General features: G+C 36.1%; 1 pseudogene; it reads right to left on the reverse strand.

Moving 5' to 3' along the window:
* Positions 1-21,638: 21,638 nt before the first annotated feature.
* LOC149240842 (cathepsin B-like protease 3 pseudogene) lies at positions 21,639-22,464 on the reverse strand (annotated as a pseudogene).
* Between the last annotated feature and the right edge of the window lie 360 nt (positions 22,465-22,824).

The raw sequence follows: 22,824 nt of genomic DNA on the forward strand, positions 1-22,824 counted from the left end.
AACCTTTAGAGATGAATCAAAGAAGAAAGTAACCAAAGATCCATATGACATGGAAGGCCTACAAAAAGTTCTTAAAACTATGTCCAATGAAATGGTAGAGATTAAAAAGCAGGTAGCTGAAACTTCATCAAAAAAACCATTTAGGAATTTTAAAAGAAATCAACCAACCAATCCTAAACCTCCAAATGCTATATCAAATGCAGAATCTGATTTAGATGATGATGAGGAAGAAGATATAGTTTTATCAGCTGAAGAAACAGAGGAAGAAGAAATAGTTGAATTTCATGGAATGTGGGACTTTATTCTACCCAAAACTTATAACGAAAGTGAACAGGAAACCCTACCAGTAAACACCAGAAGTAAGAGTATCATAGAACCTAATCAATCAAATCAAAATAAGAAAAACTCAAATCTTGTTGCTGAAGAGAAAACTCCTGCAAAGAAAACTCCAATTTCATCTCCCCAAACAAAACCATATTCATCCAATCTTCCATCATCATTAAAAACTCTATTAGTTATAGATCCCATGGATTATAACATAGTTGAAGATATGAAGAAGACTCGAGCAAACATTACTTTGCATGAACTTAGCAAGCTCAAACATCAAAAAAAGTTGTTACTTAAGGAATTAAATGCAGTACCTTCTTCTCCTCTTCCAACTAATGTATTATCCAAGGCTACCAGAGGATCAGGTAGGCCACCATCTGATAAGGTGGATTCTACCGATGCCGTTTTAATTGGAGATAGATCAAATTCTCATACCCCTCCTTTTATTTTGACTTATGATATCTACAATAGAAATTTGCATAACTGCTTGATTGATTCAGGGGCTTCATCAAATATAATGCCAGCATCAGTTTGCTCCAAATTAAATATTGAACCCCAGAAGTCTGCAGTTCATATTGTCCAATTAGATCGAACTAAGGTTCAAGTTTTAGGAGAAATAAATTCAGTTACTATTAGACTATCTGTTGATCCAAGGGTTGTTCAAATAATTGATATATTGATTGCTGACATCCCTGAGTTTTATGGTTTAATTCTTAGTAGAGATTGGTCTGAAAAACTTCATGGTTATATTTCAACTAATTGGTCTCACATGTGGCTTCCTTATAATGGGAAGCCAAATCAAATCAGAATTGACCATGAAAAACACTTAACTCACACAATAATGGAATTTGAAGAAGATAATGAATCAGTAGCCTTCAATAATAATATTCTTGGAAACTATTCAGCTGAATCATTTTTTGGGAACTTCAATGCTCAGTAATCACCATTTTCAGTTAGTAATGTCACATCACAAGTTGATAATTTTTCACAGACCGATACTTCTAAGTGTGTAAATATTGTAGATAAACTTGTGGATAAACCTGTAGATAAGCCTTTATTTTGGTCTTTGTATTTTGATGGATCTAAATCTAATGATGGTGCAGGAGAAGGATGTATTTTAGTCAGTCCTAAAGGAGAAAAGACAATTTTATCATGTAGGTTAGAATTTGAGTGTACCAATAATATTGCGGAATATGAAGCATTGGTTCAAGGTCTATATAAAGCGATAGGCCTAAATGTCCAATATCTGAAAGTATTTGGTGATTCAAAAATTGTCATTAAACAAGTGAGAAATATTATTCACTGTCTTTCAGGACATCTAAAACATTATCAATCACTTGTTCAAGTTCTTATATCTCATTTTATGGCATTTGATATCTCTCCTATTCCTAGATCACAGAATGTAGCAACAGATATCTTGGCTAATGTAGCTTCTAAGCTCCTTCCATCTAAGGATTATAGTCCAGATAGATTTTCTATTGAGTTCATTTTTATACCATCCATCCCAGATAATGTCACCAATTGGTGTGTGTTCAATCATGATGAGGATATCTTAAATTCTTGACATCTGAAGGATCTTATGATGACCAAATCATCGATGAAACCGATCATGATCTTCAATTAAAGAAGAAACTCAATGAAAATCCTATTCCTAAATCTGTGGTTAAACCGGAAGATCTTTATGATATTAAGGATAGATTCAAAAAGGTCACTAATTCAAAGCTTCAAAGTTCAACTTAATGTTTGAATTAGTAAACCTTGGTACCGATGCTAAACCACAAAATGTCAATCTAGGACTTGGACTTTCACCTGATGAAAGATTTGCTTTCATCTGATTATTGAAAAAATAAAAAAATGTTTTTGCTTGGAATAATGAGGATCTGAAGACTTATGATACCTATATTATTCAACATACAATTCCAATGATTTCTGATGAGAAACCTGTACAACAGAAATTAAGGAAAATTCACCTTAATCTTGAGAGTCAAATCAAAGTAGAGTTGAATAAACTCCTTAAAGCCAAAATAATTTTTCCTGTTAGACATTCGAAATGGGTCTCAAAGAATGGCGATATTATGATTTTCATGTATTTTAGAAATCTCAACAAAGCATGTCAAAAAGATAATTTCCCATTACCAACAATGGATCAAATACTTCAATCAGTAGCTAGCTTAGAATTAATGTCTTTTCTTGATGGTTTTTCAGGATATAATCAGATCCTAGTACATCCAGATGATAGATTAAAGACTACATTCAGAACCAAATGGGGAACATATGCTTATCAGAAAATGTGTTTTGGTTTGATAAATGTTGGAGCTAGTTTCCAACGAGCCATGGACATAGATTTCAAAGGTTTGATCAATAAAATAGTCATTGTTTACTTGGATGACATAACTATCTATTATAAGAAAAAGAGCAATCATTTGCATGATTTAAAGCAAATCTTTGAACGTTGCTAAAAGTATGGGATCTCCCTAAATCCTAAAAAATCGTTCTTTGCTCTTAATGAAGGTAAACTCTTAGGGTTTATTGTATCCAAAAATGGCATATACATTGATCCTGATAGGATAAAGGAGATTTCTGATATCCCTTTACCACATAATAAGAAATCTATGCAATCATTCTTGGGACAGATAAATTTTGTAAAAATATTTGTTCCTGGTTTTTCTCATATTGCTATACCCTTGCAATCCATGATTAAGAAAAATTCAGTCTTCAAATGGGGACATAATGAAAGATAATCTTTTGACTCAATCAAACAAGCAATCATTAATGCTCTTGCATTGAATACTCTGAATTTTTCTAGTCACTTTATTTTGTATACTTTGGCCACTCAATCATCTTATGTTGTTGTTTTAACACAGATCAATGATCATCAAGCGGAAGCACCCATATCTTTCTTTAGTTCCAATTGGCAGGGTGTTGAGCTAAATTATTCAGAAGTTGAGAAACAAGCATTCGTTGTATTTAAGTATGTTAAACATTTTAGACCTTTCCTTCTGAAAACACATACAAAATTGATAGTCCCATTCTCTGCAGTAAGGCAATTGCTAATTCAAAGAGAGGTAGGAGATAAAAGAGCTAATTGGGTAACAACTTTAAAATAATATGATATTGATATTAAACCAGCGAAAATTGTTAGAGGACAAGGTTTTTGCAGGTTGCTGGTAGGAGCTTCCAGTATACTAGATCATGAAGATTCAGGTAGTATTGCACAAGTAAATGAGATCAGTATGATTGACTCTGAATCTAAATATGTTGATCTGATTTTTTACTTGAAAAATGGATATGCCCCCCCTGAATTCACTAAAAAAACAAATGTGCCCCAAGGTTAAAATCCAAACACTATGAAATCATTGGTGATGTGTTATTCAGAAGAAACTATGATTATGTTCTATTAAGATTCCTTGAAAAATCTGAAGCGCAAACGGTTTTACAAGAAATCCATGATGGCCCAACTGATGGACACTTTGGAGGAGACACTACAGCACACAAAATACTGCGTGCTGGGTATTATTGGCCAACTTTGTTCAAAGATACACATGACTATGTGAGGAAATGTAAAGTATGCCAAACTACTACTGGGAGACAAAGGAAACCAGCCTTTCCTTTACAACCAATTAATATTGAGCAACCATTTGAGTAGTGGGGACTTGATATTATAGCAGAAATTGTCCCTCATTCTTCCAAGCAGCACAGATATATCCTTACAGCCACAAAATACTTCACTAAGTGGGTAGAAGCAATTCCACTAAAGGTAGCAAATTCTGATGCGATTATTGAATTTATTGATCATTTCATCATCACCAGGTTTGGCTTACCTAATAAGCTTATCTTTGAAAATGCATCTTATTTTTCTGGAAATAGTATAGTCGAATATGCTCTTAAAGGAGTCTTTAAGTTAAAATACTCTACAAATTGCTATCCCCAAGGAAATGGCTTAGCAGAGTCAACTAACAAAAATCTCATAAGGATTATTAAAAGAACTGTTGATCAAAGCCAAAAGAATTGGCATAAATCTTTAATATTCGCACTATGGGCAGATCGTATAACTCAGAAGGCCTCAATAGGTACTTCTCCTTTTAACTTAGTGTATGGGAAAGAAGTTGTTATTCCACCAAATCTAGCCCTCCCATCACTAGCCCTAGTACAATTCATTGAAGAAACTCCTTCTTCCTCTATTCAATTAAGGTTTGATCAAATTCTTAAATTAGATGAGGAAAGAGAAAAAGCCAAGATTACTCATGCTAAACATCAACAAGTCATCAAATCCTCTTTTGATGCAAGTTAAACCGACTCAAAAACATTACAGATTGGTGATCTCGTTTTGAAATGGGACAAAGCACATGAAGACAAAGCTAAGCATACCAAATTTCAGAAGATGTGGCTTGGACCATTCCAGATTGTCGAAGAGATAGGTTCATCAACATTTCTACTGCAAGACATAATAGGAAAGAGAGATTCTCTTCCTGTGAATGGGCTTATCCTAAAAAAATTCTTTCCCTAAGGAGGTAAACCCTTCTTATCTATACATATTTTTATGCAAATTTTGATTTCTTTCAGAAATAATGTTGCAAATAGTATACCATTGGCTTTTTACTATAGAAATCTCTTTGAGAATGTATTGTAAATATCTTAATTTAAAAAGTAGAAACTTTCAAGGAAATGATTACAGTTTTGGAAATTAGATAAACATCATAAAACTCTTAGATGTTTTTGAAATTGTGAAATCTTTCAAACCTAGAAAACATAGTAAATCATTTTGTGTTTTATCTATTGAGAAAGGTTATTTTTTAAAAAGTAAATGCTTTCTACAACTAAGCATCTACATCTCTATAATTGTCATCCAATAACTCTTAAGGAGTCGAATGTTCACCCCGTCCACTAGGTTTATGATTTTTTAGGGTGTAATTCTAAAATATATTTGACTTAAGAGATAAGAGGTCTCATTACAAGCCTACTTACCATGATCATAGGGAATTAATTAAACTGAAATTACCAAGACTGCATACCAAAACAGGGTAATGGCTTATAATCATAAGACAAGGTGTCTCATCACGAGCTAGCCTGTTTAGTTCAATTACAACCAGTGAATGGCATTGTCATCTTCTGCCTCCCAAACTAGGGCAATGGCTTTTATCCGAAAAAGAAAAATAAAAAAATGAAAAATGAAAATATATATAGAAATATCTTTTTGAATGTATCTTTAAAATATTATACTCTTAGATGGATGGGATAATGAATAATTGATGGTTAAAAGGTAACCCTGTTGAGACTATAGACATTTACTGATAGCAGTGGCACTACCTGTGACAAAAGAGTAAATTCAAAAAGCTAAGTTGCATGAGCCCCCTACTTTATCTTTAACGGTCAATCAAGACTTGAAGAAACCAAAAATGTTTTGATTTATAATAAGGATTTGGATAAGATATTGCAAAATTGATCAATTTTTCTTATTCAGAGTAATTTTGTTTATCTAACTAATTTCAAAATAGTTCCCTTTTCCTAAATTATTTGTACTTGTGAAAGTGTTATAAATTTCATCATTTTATTCAAATATAACTGGTTCTTTCAGTGAATCACCAATTGTTGTGCTATACAACAGCACCCCCCCCCCCCCCCCTAATTTCAAATTTTTCTTAATCTTATTCTAAGATGCTAAATAGGAAATAGGGTCCCTCTAGTTTGTAAAAAAAAAGCAATAAAACCTTTACATAGAAATAAGTTTATTTGTTTCTTACTTTTTAAATAAAAGTGCTTCAAAAAACCCTCTAAAAACAACACACATCACAAATCGCAATAGCTTAAGGTTAAGGGACATTCAATCCAAATAATCGTGTTGCGATGCGAAAGTCTCAATCATAGAGCTTCTTAAGAAAACCATTGACAAACATGTGATGTGATAAAGTGATCGCATATTGCATATCGCAAATTCCAAAAAATATGTTTTAGCGGTCCTTTTAAACTTTGCGATGTGATATTATTCTCGTATTTTGCATACCCCGAAAACCAAACGAAGCTAGCCTCGAAAACTTGAGATGTGATATACATTGATCGCATATCGCAATCCCAACGAAGACAAGTGTTACTTACCTCGGGGATGTGCTATGCGATGTAAAAATATAATAAAGTGGTTCAATAATAATAAAGGGAAAACACCATTCGGGCGAGTTAAATGAGTAATTACCCAACTCTATATGCCAAGTCATTACTTATCGCAATCACAGAAATTTCAAAAGACTCTTGGAATATGACACCTATAACTCCTGACTTGTGATGTGCAAAAGTTTTTTACATATTAAAATAATATATTGAAATTGCTCATCGCAAAACCGAAAAGTTCATGGCACACATTCTAATAATACCTTTGGAAATCTGCAATGTGATCTATTCATTGAGCACTAAAGTTTCACATCGTTGGTTACAGCAAACCATTTAAGAACAATTATGACCACGGTCCTTCAAGATTTCATCCTTTGTGTTAATATCAAGTTATAACACGAAATATTTCGCATCAAATGCTCCTGTTCCGATTTTTGTTTGTACGTCTTTCAACACTATTTTTACAAGCATTTAGTCGCTCTGAAAGTTTTAGCCTATCATTGTCCTCTATTTCAATTTTGCAATTTGAATCTGGAAGTATGCAGCCAGCCAAAATGTCAAAGAAAGCTCGAAAGATGAAAGCTCCCCCTGCAGTGGTGGAAGGACAGGAAAAAATTGTATTGATCTCAGATACCACATGTCAAGGTTGTGGGAAAATTGCATGGGAAGGCATATATGATATGTTAGAAATGGAAAAGCCAAAGGTAACTGAGGGACATGCAACAGCTGATGGACCTACAGAGTCAGAAAACACACTTGGTGATTTAGCTGACTCTTTTCTTCATCGAATAGCGGCCCGCCCAAAGATTTTTCCATATAATGACATGGTAAAATGGGTAATTGAAAGCATCAATATAATGAGTAGGACTCTCTTCACAGCTGACGGAAGAATGTTTGGATCCTTCAAGCTTGAAGACTTGAAGAAAATGTATCATTTTCCAGAGCCTCAGAAGTACTACAATAAGGCATTCCTTGAAGCTTTCTCGAAGGAAAATCAAATAGAGTCTAACCCCATTAGGAAATGGAGGAATTTCCCTAAAAAACACAAGCATTAATCATCCATTATGTATTATGTGGACTCTCTAGCATCTCCATATTGTTATGTTGTCACAATGGTGTGTAGATTATTTGGAAGCTCCAATTCTGCTAAGTTTTCCATTGAAATGGTTACGTTAATAGAAGCAGCATTGAACTCTTTTATAATGGATTGGGTTACTATCCTATCAGACAAAATGGCCATTCAAATACTTGATTATAGGAAAAATAGGTTTGTTACCTCCTGAGTTGTTCCCCCATTTTATATGAGTGCCTACATAGTCGATACCATTTGTTTCAATTTCGATTTTCCCATCATGGGATGGAAATGGACTATCCAAGACCCAAGCCCTGTCCATGTTTACCATAAATGCCTGTGGTAGAAACAATATAAGAAGAATTTCTACAAAATTTGTCATGGTTTCATCCTACCCATTCATCAAGCCATTTTTAATAGACCAGCTCCTCGACTGTCTAAGGAGGCTAGTATTGATTTAACTTCAATTGGCAGTTGGTTTGGGGAAGAACTATTCACATACATTAGGGTTTTTGGTAGCATTACCGACCTGCATGTCCTTCCTCTATATGTCCTAGATAAACTATTGGCTAGGGACAGTTGAAAAATGGCTTATGAAAAATCTCAAAGACGCCAAGAAACCGTTATGGCCTCCCTTTCCTGTTCGATGCAGCATCTATTCATTGCATGGCTATAAACATGCCCAAATTGAAGCCGAGAAAACAAAGGGTTTGAACCTAGCTATTATTCCCAAAAGACAATATGACCCGAATAAAGTTGCTTTTAATTTTACTACTCAGGTAAAGGTTAAACAATTCGTCCATGAGAATGATGAATTCGATGACTTATTTACATTAGCAAAGACATTCACACAAGTGAAACACATGGCAAAAATCAAGCTGGGATCAGCAAAAATGGACCAATTCATCCAATATAGGACACAAAGGCTTCAAGCAGTACCACTGGACCTATTGAATATTGCACTATCATCCAGCAAACAGAGCAAAGAATGGAGCAGGATATAGAGAAAATTTATGGTGTATCCGAGACAAGCGATAAGGCAAGTGAACAGATGGACACAGATGTTCACATTGATCCGATATTTATCAAAGAATGGGAACATTTTGATCAACAGATTAAAGGACAAAGTGAGACCCAAAATGTTATCACAACGGGATCCCCTTTAAGACAACAGCCCATAATTCATGATCATGTGATTGAAACACCATCCAACAAGGACTCAGCTCCAAAAGAAATTGAGGTAATCCCTGAGTATCCTTCATCAAAGATTACACTGAGCATAGAAGAAATTCCACCGTTGGATGTGTTTTATAGCCCTAAACACAGAGTTGTAGTCAAAAGACAACGAAAAAAGAGAAAGATAGACCAAGCATCAGCAACAGTTCCTCAAGGTGAATCCATGAATGTCATCTAGAAAGACTCAGAGGTCAATCCCTCTGAGGACTTGACCAAATTATCTCAGTTTGCAGGAGCGTATACAGCTGCCACGATAGATAAAGCAACCGAAGTCAATCAATTGGTCAAGGAAAAAGATAAAAAAAATTAAACAGCTTGAAGAACAGTTAAGGGTAGAAAAATAGAGGATTGATCAGCAGGCTATTGAAAGGCAACAACATTTATCTCAGGAGTTCAAATAGCTAAAACTGGCACATCATGAAGAGATTAAATCTAAGGATGAGCAAACAAAGCAGCTACAACTCTCAATGGAGCAATTAAATACAACCCCAAAGTTGAAGAGTATATAAAGGAATCCTTAGAAATAAATAATTTCCTATCTCAACAGCTAACCCAACTGTGCCAAAAGATATCTCTCATTCATCCACTATGTATCAAAACCAACACACTGATAGATCAAGCGGTCAATTCCAGGTTGGAATTTGAGGATGCAGATGACAAAATCATAGGTTGTCTCTCTTGGCAAAGCACAGAAAATGGAAGGGATACTAAATTGATAGTAATTGAAGAATCAAAGCAGAAAGAGAAACTTCAAGGGCCAAGGCAGTGAGAAATAATATCATTGAGCTGATAAACGATAACTTACACAACGCCAATTTAATTTTTGAGTGTTCCCTAGAAAATATTCCAAAAGAAAAAGTATTGGAAAAACAATGGAAGCAAGATTTGAATACCAGAGAGGAGCAACTCAAAAAATTAGAAGGCCTCAATTGGGATACATATTGGTTCTATTTAGTCAAACCGCATAGCCAACAAATTACAATCAAATTTCTTGCTAATGCAGCAGATCGCATGATGCTAGAACTCTCGGATGTGGTATACACAGGTCAATTGCATGCCAAGATGAGTCATCCACCAGAGATCCAAACTACGCCCAAGATTTGTAACTTGAAACCGCAGGAGGAATGATAGATGCAATGCGTCTTTTCACGAGTTGTTGCAATTATATTTTTAACATGAAATCCCATATTTTGAGCAAGGTTGTTCCAACCACTTTAAGCACTTTTTACAAACAATTTGTTTTTATTTTTACTACAAAGACCCTTTCATGTCATTTGAGAAAGGGTCCTGAAAATTGTATTAAAATTAGATTTAAGAAGATAGCATTTCTGCACTTCTTAATTTACTTTTGTAGAAGACAAGGATCAAGGTTCAAACTTGTTGTAAAGGGGATTTCAAGAGGACTTGCATTTCTATATCTTTTTGAAGTTTTCAGAATAAGAAGAGTGAACCAGACTGTTACTTTCGTAAGAGGATTCAAACACATATGGTACTTTTATCAATGTCTTTTTGTTTCATGTTATGCAATTAAATAGTCTTTTAATTCGATATTGTTGTTATATGTGAACTTTTCATACAATTCTGCATTATATCGCTTTTGAGTAATTTGGAATTGATATTTTTAAACACATACGCTGACAATTGATGTTATTATGGTATGTGATATGTTTTATATCACTTTGTTTAAAGTGATCATCATTTATGCTTATTTTTTGTATCCAAGTGATTGATCTTCATTGACATTTGATTACCAGAAATCATTATAAATCACATAGATATTGGATTACCCGGGTTATATATATATATATATATATATAGAGAGAGAGAGAGAGAGAGAGAGAGATACACTTTCATAAGTTAATTGTCCAAATCATCTATCATTTTGTTATATATATTAAACACCAATTCATCAAATCACACTTTATTGGAAAACTGGTCCCATACTATCTAGTCGGAGCCATCATACCAAATGGAAAAGGAACTGCATTAAGGGCCGGACCGGGTGGTTATCCCCAATGTTGGTGCAACGATTTTAGAGGCATCAATAGAACCATATTCTAGTGGATATTCTTCATTTGGTCTCACACAACCATATGGAACATAAAAATTGCAATAGGAATTTAGTTGCTACAATATTTATGATTCCTCTAGCAACAAATTAGTAAAATGATATTTGAGCTTATTTGCATACCAAAAGGTAAAAATGATAGAAACTAGAAAAATGATATCTTTAATCCTTATTGGTATGCATATCCTATAGAAAATGAGAATAGTATGAAAGAAAGGATAATGTTAAGGTACAAATTAAAGGATTAAGGATTGGAAGGTGTGACCAAAAGTGACAAAAAGTATCATAACAAGAGACCAAAAATTATAAACACATACATTATGTACTATTAGATATTAATTTTACATTAGATAGATAATTCGAAGGTATACTAGGATAAACAAATGCATATTCAAGTCCTTTTGAACCTATCTATGCCAAACATAATTTTTTATCAACACATATGCAATAAATGAAGATGGGATGATTAAATATCCCAAGTGCAACAAAAAAAACCCTTTTAGTTATGAGCATTATTTAATGCCTCTTTTAAAGACCTTGGGGATACTATTAAATTATACATTGTTAGGGATCCTCTATTACAATACCTACTTCTTTGCCAAACACAAATATCATATGAAATGATTCTTCAAAAAAAACCAAGTTCTATTTATATGTTATGCAACTTGGGAGGGATTTGGAAGGTTAATAGATGCATTGAGGGAGTAGGGGGCTCGACGGCTAGAACCCTATCTACCTTTCCCTCGAGTTTGTGCTCCCTTTCTATTATTCTCATTTTGTGTTGTCAAGTATCGCTCTTTTCTTGTCTCTTGGTGCATTTAACGAGTTCATGTGGCTTTTTTTGGGGGTTCGTAGTGGTTATGATGTTGTTGGTTCCTATTTTATCCATTTTTGTTGCTAATTATTTTCTTTGTGTTATCGTCAACCTTTGTTGTGTGCCTAGTGAAGGTTTCATTGTGGTATTTTTGCTTCACATGCCTTGGTATTCTACTTGTTTTACATCATCCCTCTTTTGATTGGGGTCTATTATGGATTGTTCGTGGAGCTCTCTCTTGGTTCGACTGGCAATGGGTCCTATAATTGCTCTATTTTTAGCATTCATATTGTGCCCCCTCATGCGTGCATATTATGGGTTGGATTGCTTCACACCTAGTTGTCTATATGGGTTGTGACCCAAGTTTTATTTGTAACTCTTGGGATATGTAAGCGGTCATTTTGTCTCTGGATGTTATGTTTTGGACATTTTCTTTGTCTATTTTTTTATTGCGGGGTTTTTGTGGTAATAGTCTGGCCCTTTGAACCTGGGGTTATTGAAGTATTGTTGTAGTTTCTTTGTTGAGGGGAACTAGTTTATGAGCCTTGTGCTCATTTTTCCTTTAGTCATGAGGTGTATTTCCTGAATGTGTTTTAAAATATATAAAAAAGTAATTTTGTATCTTGATGTAGGAGCATTCACCCAAGGGAAAATCATTGTAAATAGTAGACATAAGGGGTCATGTATTATTAGGGAATAGTTTTCCTAAGTCTCAAGTTAATGTAATCTAGGATTTTTAGTGATTTAATTAGAAAAGAGAGGATTTGGACCATCGAGCCTAATAAAGGGACAAATCTGTTTTAAAATAGAGAAAAAGATGGAATGGATAAGTCTCTAGAAGACTTATCTAAATATAATCTACCATATGTGTTCTATAGCGAGCTTTAGGGCTTTATTTGAGTGATTTAAGGAAAGGATTGATCTAGCCCTTCAATGATTCAATCCAATGTATTTTATAAATAATGAACCTGCGCGTTCAATAGAAGGGAGAGTGAGACAGATAATTATATGTAAGCCTACGAGAAGACTTAGAAGGAGGCCACTAATAGTAGAATCAGGCCTATGTGTGTGTGCGAGACCGATGAGTCTCGAATGTAATCTTGTGTGTTTACATTAATATATTCAAATTTATTCCTGAATTTGTCAAAAGAGAGTTTGAATCGCGTGTTTGTGATTAATTATAGTTTGAACTCATAGGTTCAGTTACAAGATATTGTAGGCAAAGTTCAGAGGACACACAGAGGATAAATTGAGTACTGTTCAACAGAGAAATGAAGGGAAATTGGGCCAAAACAAAACCCAAGTGGAAGTAGAAGGCGGAGTCAAAGAGCTATGAAAGAATAGAGATCAAGAGAGAGTGAGGAGTTTAATCTCAGACAGAAGAGCGAGCTGCGAATGGGCTGAAGGCTGAAACCTTTAAAGAAGCCAAACCATGGAAGAACTGATGACTTAGCATAAGAACTAAGTAAAGGGACGAACAGAGAAGCATGAAGTGTTAGCACTCAGTAGCCGTTGGATCTGGGTGGTCAACGGCTATGGTTAAAATCGCAATCGCATTCAGAGGTGCCAAGGAATGGAAACAACCAAAATAGCGAACTCCAACAAGCGATGTGGCAATATCACCGATAGACCAATCGGCGATCGTGAAAATCGAAGGTTTAGAGTGAAAGAAGCTAGGCACAGTTGGAGAAGCGATATCTGATAGTGATAATCAGAGTATCGGAGCTCAGACCTATCGGAGTTCGGAGGAGTGGAAAGGTGATAAAATAAGAGACGGTCCTGACGCGGTTATAAAAGAGGGTTCAATGCATTTGAAGCCTGATATATATGTTCGATGGTGTTTTCCTTTGTAAACAGGAATATGAAGAATTAAGCATTGATAGTGTAGTTCCTGGTTTGGAAGGGAAATCGCATATCGGAAAGAGGAAGGCATATATGTATGCATGATCAAGGAAAGAATGCAAAGGCTGATTGCGATGAGGTTAAACCTCAGGAGTCGTGACAAGACTGTACGGTAGGTGGAAAAGGTATGTTGAAGTTAATTCCTTTATAATGCTTTATAAAGTGGAAGAGCACCTATAGAAGGTTATATACGTTAAAACATATATAACGATGTGTTAAGGGCATTCTAATTCCTGATAAGAAGGATTTGAGGAAAGACTTTAATCCAAGTCATAACCAAAGGTTTGAGGGTTAATATAATCCTGATAGGAGGTTTCAGACGGGGTGATTAAGTTCTTATGCACAGGAAATGCTAATTATAAATGGTCCTTGACCTTTTATGGTCTGAAGATTTGACTCCATTGTAGAGTTAAATACCTAGGGCAGTTGTGGATGCATTATTAAATGCATACTATGGGTATATGTTGGGTAACCCTAACATCGTTTGGCTAAGTATGGTTATATGCTAGGGGACCCATGCATCATTAGTGGTATCAGAGCAAAAGTTTGTAACCAGAGTAGAATTGAAATTAGAGCGAGGGAAGATTTCCTATGAAAGGGAGTTTGCACACAGGAAAAGGTAATGTGCTAAATGATAATGACTATAGTGGGAGATTGTAGCAGTTCCAGCAAAGGCTTGGGGTAGGCAGGAACAGAGGATTCCTTGAAGGAAATAAAAAGCAAGATTGCTTAATGCAAGTTCTGAAGGAAAGAGGACTTGAGGGACAAAACAGAGGACAATCCATTCAAATGCAGAAGAATGGGTGAAACAAGATCATGCTGAGATATTGAAGGAGAGGTAATATGTTATGTTATGTTTTAAATTAAGAATGTGTGTTTTTATACTAATGCATAGGTGACAGTAAGAGAAGCTTTGAGAAGAGAACAAATGTGTTCTTGAAGACAGAGTAAGGAGAATACTCTGATAGAAAAGTGGCAGTGAACCTAAAGAATCCAACAAGAGATTGGACAGAGAGGACAGCTGAAGTGTTCTCAAGAGGAAGTGAGAGATTGTAGAAGCCTAGAAGGAGTAAGGGTGTTGCTCAAGAAGAGGTTCCAGACAGAGAACCTATGCTTACCAAAAGACTAAGTGAGGAGAGCTTGGTGAGGTAAGTTGCAACAAGGAGGACTTGTTGTTGCAGATGTTTTAATGCAGATCATAGTAGATAAGTGAGAAGCTCATGAAGAAAGAGGAGAAGAAGATGACTACTGGTAGTCATAGTAGAGGTTCAGAGAGAAGCCACAACAAAAGATATGAGAAGAAGGATGCCAAGGGAAATGACCAGAAGATGAGTCAAGTGGAAATTTACAAAGAGGTTGCTAAATTAAAAGAGCAACTTAATGCATTAAGGATAATGCTTGAGGAAAGCCAGAGACTAGGTTGGGTCTTGAGGAAGAAGCCAATGAAGTGGCATGAGATGCAGAGAAGGCTACAACAAAAGCAAGTGAAGTGGCTGATGGAAAAACTTAAGGAAGTTGAGTTGGGAATAGAAATGGAAGAGTACATTTGTGAGCTAGAACAAGGAGAATTTCTAGGAGAAAGTGAAGATGAAGACTTGAAGACTGAAGCTTCAAGTGAGGCCAAGGGGTCTAATGATTTTAAATCTGACAATTTGTGTATGTTCGCAGGTGAAACATGTGAAGGACAATTTGTTGATATTGTCATAAAAGAGGAAGAAGACAAGCAGAATCTAAATTCTATTCTGAAAAAATATGAGATGGATAGATCTCATATACAGTTGGAGAAAGATGTCAAGAAACCAAGTGAAGGGCTTGAGGAGATTGAAGAAGAGACTATTAAAGAATTTCTGAATCATATGAATGATTTAGAACAGCAAGGAGATATGATGGTTGAACCATCAAATGAGACCATAGTGTCTTATATTTTTAAAACTGATAGTTTATAATGACAGATATTGCAGGAGAAAAGCAGCATTTTGAAGATATCTTCAGAGGAGATGAAGATCTAGAAGCAAAAGGTGACAAAGAAAACTTTTCAGAAGAGGAGGAACTTGACTGCATACAAAAGGAAAAGGTCTATGGATGAATCTATAGAAGCTGCCATGGAGATGAGGAATCAAAATATTATTATGATGAGGAATGAAGAAATATTGTCTCAGAAAGGTAATCAAATAAGTTTGATTAATGTTATTTATTAAAAACAAATGCAGGAGAATGTTAATGAAGATGGTGAGACAAGGATAGCTCTTGGAGAAGAGTTACAGAGGGACAGCAAGACAGAATGTACTGAAGAAGAAGAAATTGTGTTAGCTGAAAACATAGTAAAGGATCATCAATTCACCATGATGATAGGCACAGTGGAAATAGTCATGAAAGCTGTTGAGATAGTCAGTGAAGAAGAAGGACATCTACTGAAAGATGTTAAGAAGGAAGAAGTCTATGTAAAAGACTTAACAGAGGGAAAAAGAACACTAGTAAAAGAGTGTTTTGTAGAGGATGAGCAATCTTTAGAAACTATCAGAAGTATGGAGAAGTATCTTTTAGAAGATAAAAACTCTAAAGTAATGAAGGATGAAGAATGTCTCTTAAAAGCAGCAGTGATTTATTGCAACAGAAGGAACTTAGCAATGCATGGATGTGTGAATATGTGACAACACAGGAACAATTTCTTGTGTAAGAAGGAGATGAAGTTCAATATGAAGAGCTGATATGTGAAGCAACAGTTGAGACTATTGAACCTTATGATTTCCAAAATAATAATCTGAATGTAAATGCAGGAAACATAAGTGGTGATGAAACACTTCCAAAGTATCACAGAGAAATTGCATTGTTGGAATATTTTTTGGAAAATTAGGAGTATGATAGTATGATTGCAAAAGAAGAAGTTCACTATGGTGGACAAGAGAAAGAAGACATCATTAGGACAGATGGTGTGGAAGAGAGACTAATAGGCAGTCTCATGAATTCTTTTGAGAATTTAGAACAGCATACTGATGTGCTGACAGAGGAGAAAGAAACAGTGCAGCAAACTAAATTGTTGCCAAAGGAAAACAAGGCACAGTAGCCTTGTGTTTTTAATTTTAACAAGTGTTTTGTGAGTGCAGGTTTTGTTGCAGATACTGAAGGAGATTTGTCACAGATGAACAGCCAAATAAAAGTGAAAGAAGAGAATTATATGGAAGAACTCAATCCATGGAATAGAGAAATTAATTTTCTAGAGAATGTGTTGAACAGTTATGATCCAATCATGAAAGAGGGTAAGGATGATAGGGAGGCAGCAAGTAAAGCAAAAGCTGGAACAAGCATAGTAGAAGTCAGCAAAGCAAGTGTTGAAGCAAGAGCAAATGAAGAAGAAAAATTAAACCAGCAATAGTTTAAACAATTAATAGACAACAACAGCAACCTGGAACAAAGAGAAGGAGGCAAAAGTAAGAACTAGAATATGGACCAGTCCAAAGATGTACTGGAGACAGAGATTGAAGAAATGTGGGAGCTGATGATGAAGCAGTTCAAATGGAGGAAAATGGTAGCAGCAGGAAGCAAGATCAATCAGAATTTGAACCTAATTGACAAGATGAAGAAGATGGAGCAAAAGACAGTAGACATATAGTAGTAGCAAAGCTACAGAGCGTTTGGACCACTACAAACTAAAGTGTGGGATCCAGGAAGACAAAGATCAGAAGACACATGATCAAGAGATCATGAATACTTTTTACTTTGGGAGTCTAATGCAGGAGCATTCACCCAAGGGAAAATCATTGTAAATAGTAGACATAGGGGGTCATGTATTATTAGGGAATAGTTTTCCTAAGTCTCAAGTTAATGTAATTTAGCTTTTTAGTGATTTAATTAGATAAGAGAGGATGTGGACCATCGAGCTGAATAAAGGGACAAATCTGTTTTAAAACAGAGAAAAAGATTGAATGGATAAGTCTCTAGAAGACTTACCTAAATGTAATCTACCATATGTGCTTTGTAGCGAGCTTTAGGGCTTTATTTGAGGGATTTAAGGAAAGGATTGATCTGATCCCTTTTGTGATTCAATCCAGCGTATTTTATAGATAATGAACCTACGCATTCAATAGAAGGGAGATCGAGATAGATAATTAGATGTAAGACTACGGGCAAACTTAGAAGGAGGCCACTAATAGTAGAATTAGGCCTATGTGTGTGTGCGAGACCGATGAGTCTCGAATGTAATCTTGTGTGTTTACATTAATATATTCAGAGTTATTCCTAATTGTGTCAAAAGAGAGTGTGAATCGCGTGTTTGTGATTAATTATAGTTTGAACTCGTAGGTTTTGTTATAGGAGATTACAAGCAGAGTTCAGATGACACGCAGAGGAGAAATTGAGTATTGTTTAACAGAACATTTAAAGGAAATTTGGCCCAAAAAAAACCCAAGTGGAAGCAGAAGGCAGAGTCAAAGAGCTCTGTAGGGATAGAGATCAAGAGAGAGTGAGGAGTTTAAGCTCAGACGGAAGAGTGAGCTGCGAATGGGCAGAAGGCTGAAACCTTTAAAGAAGCCAAACCATGGAAGAATTGATGACTTAGCGTAAGAACTAAGTAAAGGGATTAACAAAGAAACGTGAAGTGTTAGCGCTCAGCAGTCATTGGATCTGGGTGGTCAACGGCTATGATTAAAATTGCAATCACATTTCGGAGGTGCCAAGGAACAGCGACAACCAAAATAGCAAACTCCAATGAGTGATGTGGCAATATCGTCGATAAACTAATCGGTGATTGTGAAAATCGAAGGTTTAGAGCGAAAGAATCTAGGCACCGTTGGAGAAGTGATATCTGATAGCAATAATCGGAGTATCAGAGCTCAGACCTATCGGAGTTCGGAGGAGCGGAAAGGTGATAGACTAAGAGGTGGACTTGACGTGGTTATAAACAGGGGTTCAATGCATTTGAAGTTCGATATATATGTTCGGCGATGTTTTCCTTTATAAATAGGAATATGAAGAATTAAGCACTGATAGTGTATTTCCCGGTTTGGAAGGGAAATCGCATATCGGGAAGAGGAAGGCATATATGTATGCATGATCAAGGAAAGAATGTGAAGGCTAATTGCAATGAGGTTAAACCTCGGGAGGTGTTACAAAATTGTACGGTAGGTGGAAAAGGTATGTTGAAGTTAATTCCTTTATAATGCTTTATAAATTGGAAGAGCGCCGATAGAAGGTTATATATGTTAAAACATATATATAACGATGTGCTAAGGGGGTTCTAATTCCCAATAAGAAGGATTTGAGGAAAGACTTTAATCCAAGTCATAACCAAAGGTTTGAGGGTTCATATAATCCTGATAGGAGGTTTCAAATGGGGTGATTAAGTTCTTATGCAGAGGAACTACTTATAAAGGGGCCTTGACCTTTTATGGTCTGAAGATTTGACTCCATTGTAGAGTTAAATACCTGGGGCAGTTGTGGATGCATTGTTAAATGCATATTGTGGGTATATGCTGGGTAACCCTGGCATCATTTGGCTAAGTATGGTTACATGTTGGGGGACCCGTGCATCATATCTCATCAATAAAGTTACAAACTTTTTCCTTGGAAAAAAATGTGTTATGCAACTTTCAAGTGCTTAGAAAATTTACAGTAAATGACGAAAATGGAACCTCATCAAGGCCATATCCTAATAAACATAGATTAAAGCTATAAAATATCCTTTGCTTCCCCTTTGCATTGTAATCCTACATATACATTTCATTCACAACACACGAAATAACCATCCCATGCGAAGTTTGGATCTAGTGCTAAGAAGAGATTGAAGCATCAGTTGATCATGTGTCATGACTTGCAAGTCACATGACATGCCTAGCCACACCGAGAAATATTACTTGGGACACCAACTATAGTTATATTTGTCAGGCCAGGCAGTAACTCCTGTTAGCGCTTGAAATTTCACCTCAGGATGAGAAAGGTAAACCTCAAGGCTACATCAAACCATTCAGCCTCGTAGCTAGCCCTACGGGGCAGGAGAAGGCTCTCTCCGGTCAATCTCGGTAGATTTTCAATGGAATGAGATGACCAACAAGGTAACACTGATATTAGGCTAGTAAACTGATTAAAAAGGGGGATTTGGGGTTTTTAATTAAATAACGGGGTTTTTCTGGGCTGCATGGGCAAAATCACAGCTTGAAACAGAGAAATATAATGAACAACACAGGTTATCGACTGAGGCAAGGTAGGCAAGACATTTAGCATCAAATCTAGTTTTAAACGGGATGGCAAGACTGGTGAGGAGCTAAGGAGGGCAAACAATAACTTTGAATCCTCCTTAAACAGTAGAAAACATTTAAACATGAACAAACTTATAGGCAGAGCATGGCAGGCATGAATTCTTACCTAAACACTTCATTTGTTCAGTTAGAAATGATCATGTAGTGAAATGAAACATAACAGATTACATATGAAACAAGAGAAAAAACTAATGCTAAATCATCATGCCACAGGGATCTCAGAAATCAGAGCTGTGAAATTTTCATTAAAAATCCCTGCCAAAAACTGTACATTGAAAGCTCTGTTCTCCAGCACTCTCAGCACTCAGAAAATCTCCCCTGACTCTCTACATACTCTAACCTTTTTTATTACAAAATGATTATTTTTATAAACTATTCTAAAACAAAAACAACAGATCGACCCCACAATCAGGGCGCTGTTTGAAACTGAAATTACAAAAAATTCGAAAAGAGAACAGCCTTCTATTCTAAAACAGAACCGTGTCCCTAAAAATCCTCTGATCATTGGCTAATTAAAAGACAAATACTAGAGCGCAGATTTCCACAGGATCAGAACTGGACATTAGTAAAGGATCGGTTGCTATATGTCATGAGCTGCTGATGTTGCCGGTGAATTTGTTCGCCGAAAGATCTCTGGAAAGAACCTCGAATAGTTGAGGTTTTATGGAGATAACTACTGCCAAATGTCCAATTCCTGCTGCCACTTCATTCTTTATCCACTGAATTTATGCCTTCGAATCTGGGACTGCTTCTATTTGCTGATTTCATGCCTAAAATATGGGAAGTTGTAGATGATCTGCCATCGGTCAACAAGTGTATTATTTCATTCTGAAAATTATCTAATGTTAGGTGTCATGTTCTTCATTTGTCCTTCGAATGCCCTGATATCAAATGTACCAAGTGTTTCAAGGAATTAGTTAATACAATAGTTCCATAGCAAATGTAGTTATAACCACAGATATATTGCTTTTTGAGGATAAATAAAAGTTGTCTCTGTAAAAGATGGTTGTAGGCACATGTGTAGATTGCACAAAAGTAATTGAACCCCTCATCAATTGCACTCCTGATTAGTATAAGCAGCTAGGAAAACATAAACCTGCTCCTCCATTTCAATCGATACATCCCCTGTCTTTGAAAGAAGACCAGACAGAAAATCCTCTTTCATTAACCGAATTAAATCATCAACCATATTGGAAACATAACAGTAGTTTCAATTTTGTGTTCTTGGGGCTTGGACTGTCGTTGGTTCACGTCTGAGGGCCTGTGCATTAAAATTGCTGACAACAGGACTATTATCAATGTTCATCTGTGGTCCATACTCGGTGCCGCAATATATTTCCCACTGTAAATAAAATAGTAACCATGGAATACGCCTTCAAGGCTACTTCTATTCCATGGGTTTGCACCCGTAAAGCCATAACAATGCTCATGTTTTAACACTAAAATAATATAACATGCTGGAACAAGGCGATGTCTTTAATATAACATGCTGGAACAAGGCGATGTCTTTAATGCTGTCTGGTGCGTATTCTGCACATGGCAACTAGCTGAGATGTTTTGGCTTGTCATCTGATGAAAATGTAATGTCGTGGACCATTTGACCATAGTTTAAAAGAGGAAAATTTTTTATTTTTTTTTCAAAAGAACCCTTTTCAGCAAGGAAATTTGACACCGGATTCACACAGAAAGTAAAGGAACCAAGCATATTTCATGCACCATAAACAGTATCAAATCCTTCGCAATTTTCTAAAGCAAATCCTGAGAAACACTTGATGCTTCCATAAGTCCATTCCTTATTTGCTCACTGACGTCTCTCACATGCCCTGGACCATGCGGTCATCAATAGGAATTACCATCATTGTTGGATCAGTGGTAATACCCCCAAATATGCTTGAATACATAGCTGGGTAAGGTTGCTTGCTGCGTCCACCCAATCAGCTTGACAGCATGTCTTCCTAAATAACGACCCTGGACATGCTTGTACACACCAGTTTCATAATGGGCAAAGTCCTCATAAACAGAAAATGAGACCTCTATCGGACCATTAGTGAAAACCTCAGCCATTATATTGTATGGATCTGATTTGATTCTGTATGCATTTGAACTGTAGTGCTTGGAGTGTGACCAATTTTGATTATCCTTGTAGTGCTTGACACACCGAGGTGTTGGGTATGAAGGCTCGCAACCAGGATGATTACAACCATCGTTGTCAAAGTAGGGATAACACTCATCAGTTACAACACCCCTTCGACTGAAATAGCGCCATGCAGATAATGGAAAACCACCATTACACCCTGATCCACATCTAAATCCACAGCATGCCACTAAATCGTTTTCTGAAAGAGTGGCATTCACTTGAAAGTGAACGCAAAATCGGTCTAACAGTGCTTCTACGGCTGCAAATGCCCAACATGAACCACAGTGCCCCTGATCTAATATAGTCCTAGTAGAAGTACAATGCGGCCAAGCTTTGCGTGCATCAAATTTACTTGGTAGCTTTAGACCCTTGGGATAAAATCGAATAGGAACAGTTTCTAACAGTTTCTGAGGAGTGGGAAGTACACCAAGGAGATGTGCAAATTCCCCTACCGTGTAATTGGAAAATCGAGTACCCATGGCAGCCTTCCAACCAGCATTTGAATGTTTGTTGATGTGTTCTGAAGAATTGGTCTTTGGCTGTCCAAGGAATGGAAGGACTCGAATCCAGACACAAGGGTATATGAGGCTATGAATATTTGATCAAGATCTGGACCTGCAACATCAATTTTCCAGCATCAATTTTCCAGAAGAATTCTCTTTCCCACGCGACCCCTCTCTAACTTCATTCAACACACTTGTAAGTTGAATTCGTTGAGCTGCATTGATCTCATTCATTGCCTTCTGTACTGAAGGATCCAGAACTATATCAACCACAAGTATTTGTTGTATGTTATACCCATATGACCCCATTGCTTTTTCAAGCTCTTCTAACACAACTTTGGCAACATCGCCCTTTTGCTCAAATAATTCATCCAAATTCATCTTTGGAACATTTGCTCGAACCACATCAAAC

This window comes from Pinus tabuliformis, chromosome 8 (genome assembly GCF_031772625.1).
Source record: "Pinus tabuliformis cultivar Carrire ecotype Pingquan chromosome 8, CPIR1, whole genome shotgun sequence".
Classification (NCBI taxonomy): Eukaryota; Viridiplantae; Streptophyta; class Pinopsida; order Pinales; family Pinaceae; genus Pinus; species Pinus tabuliformis.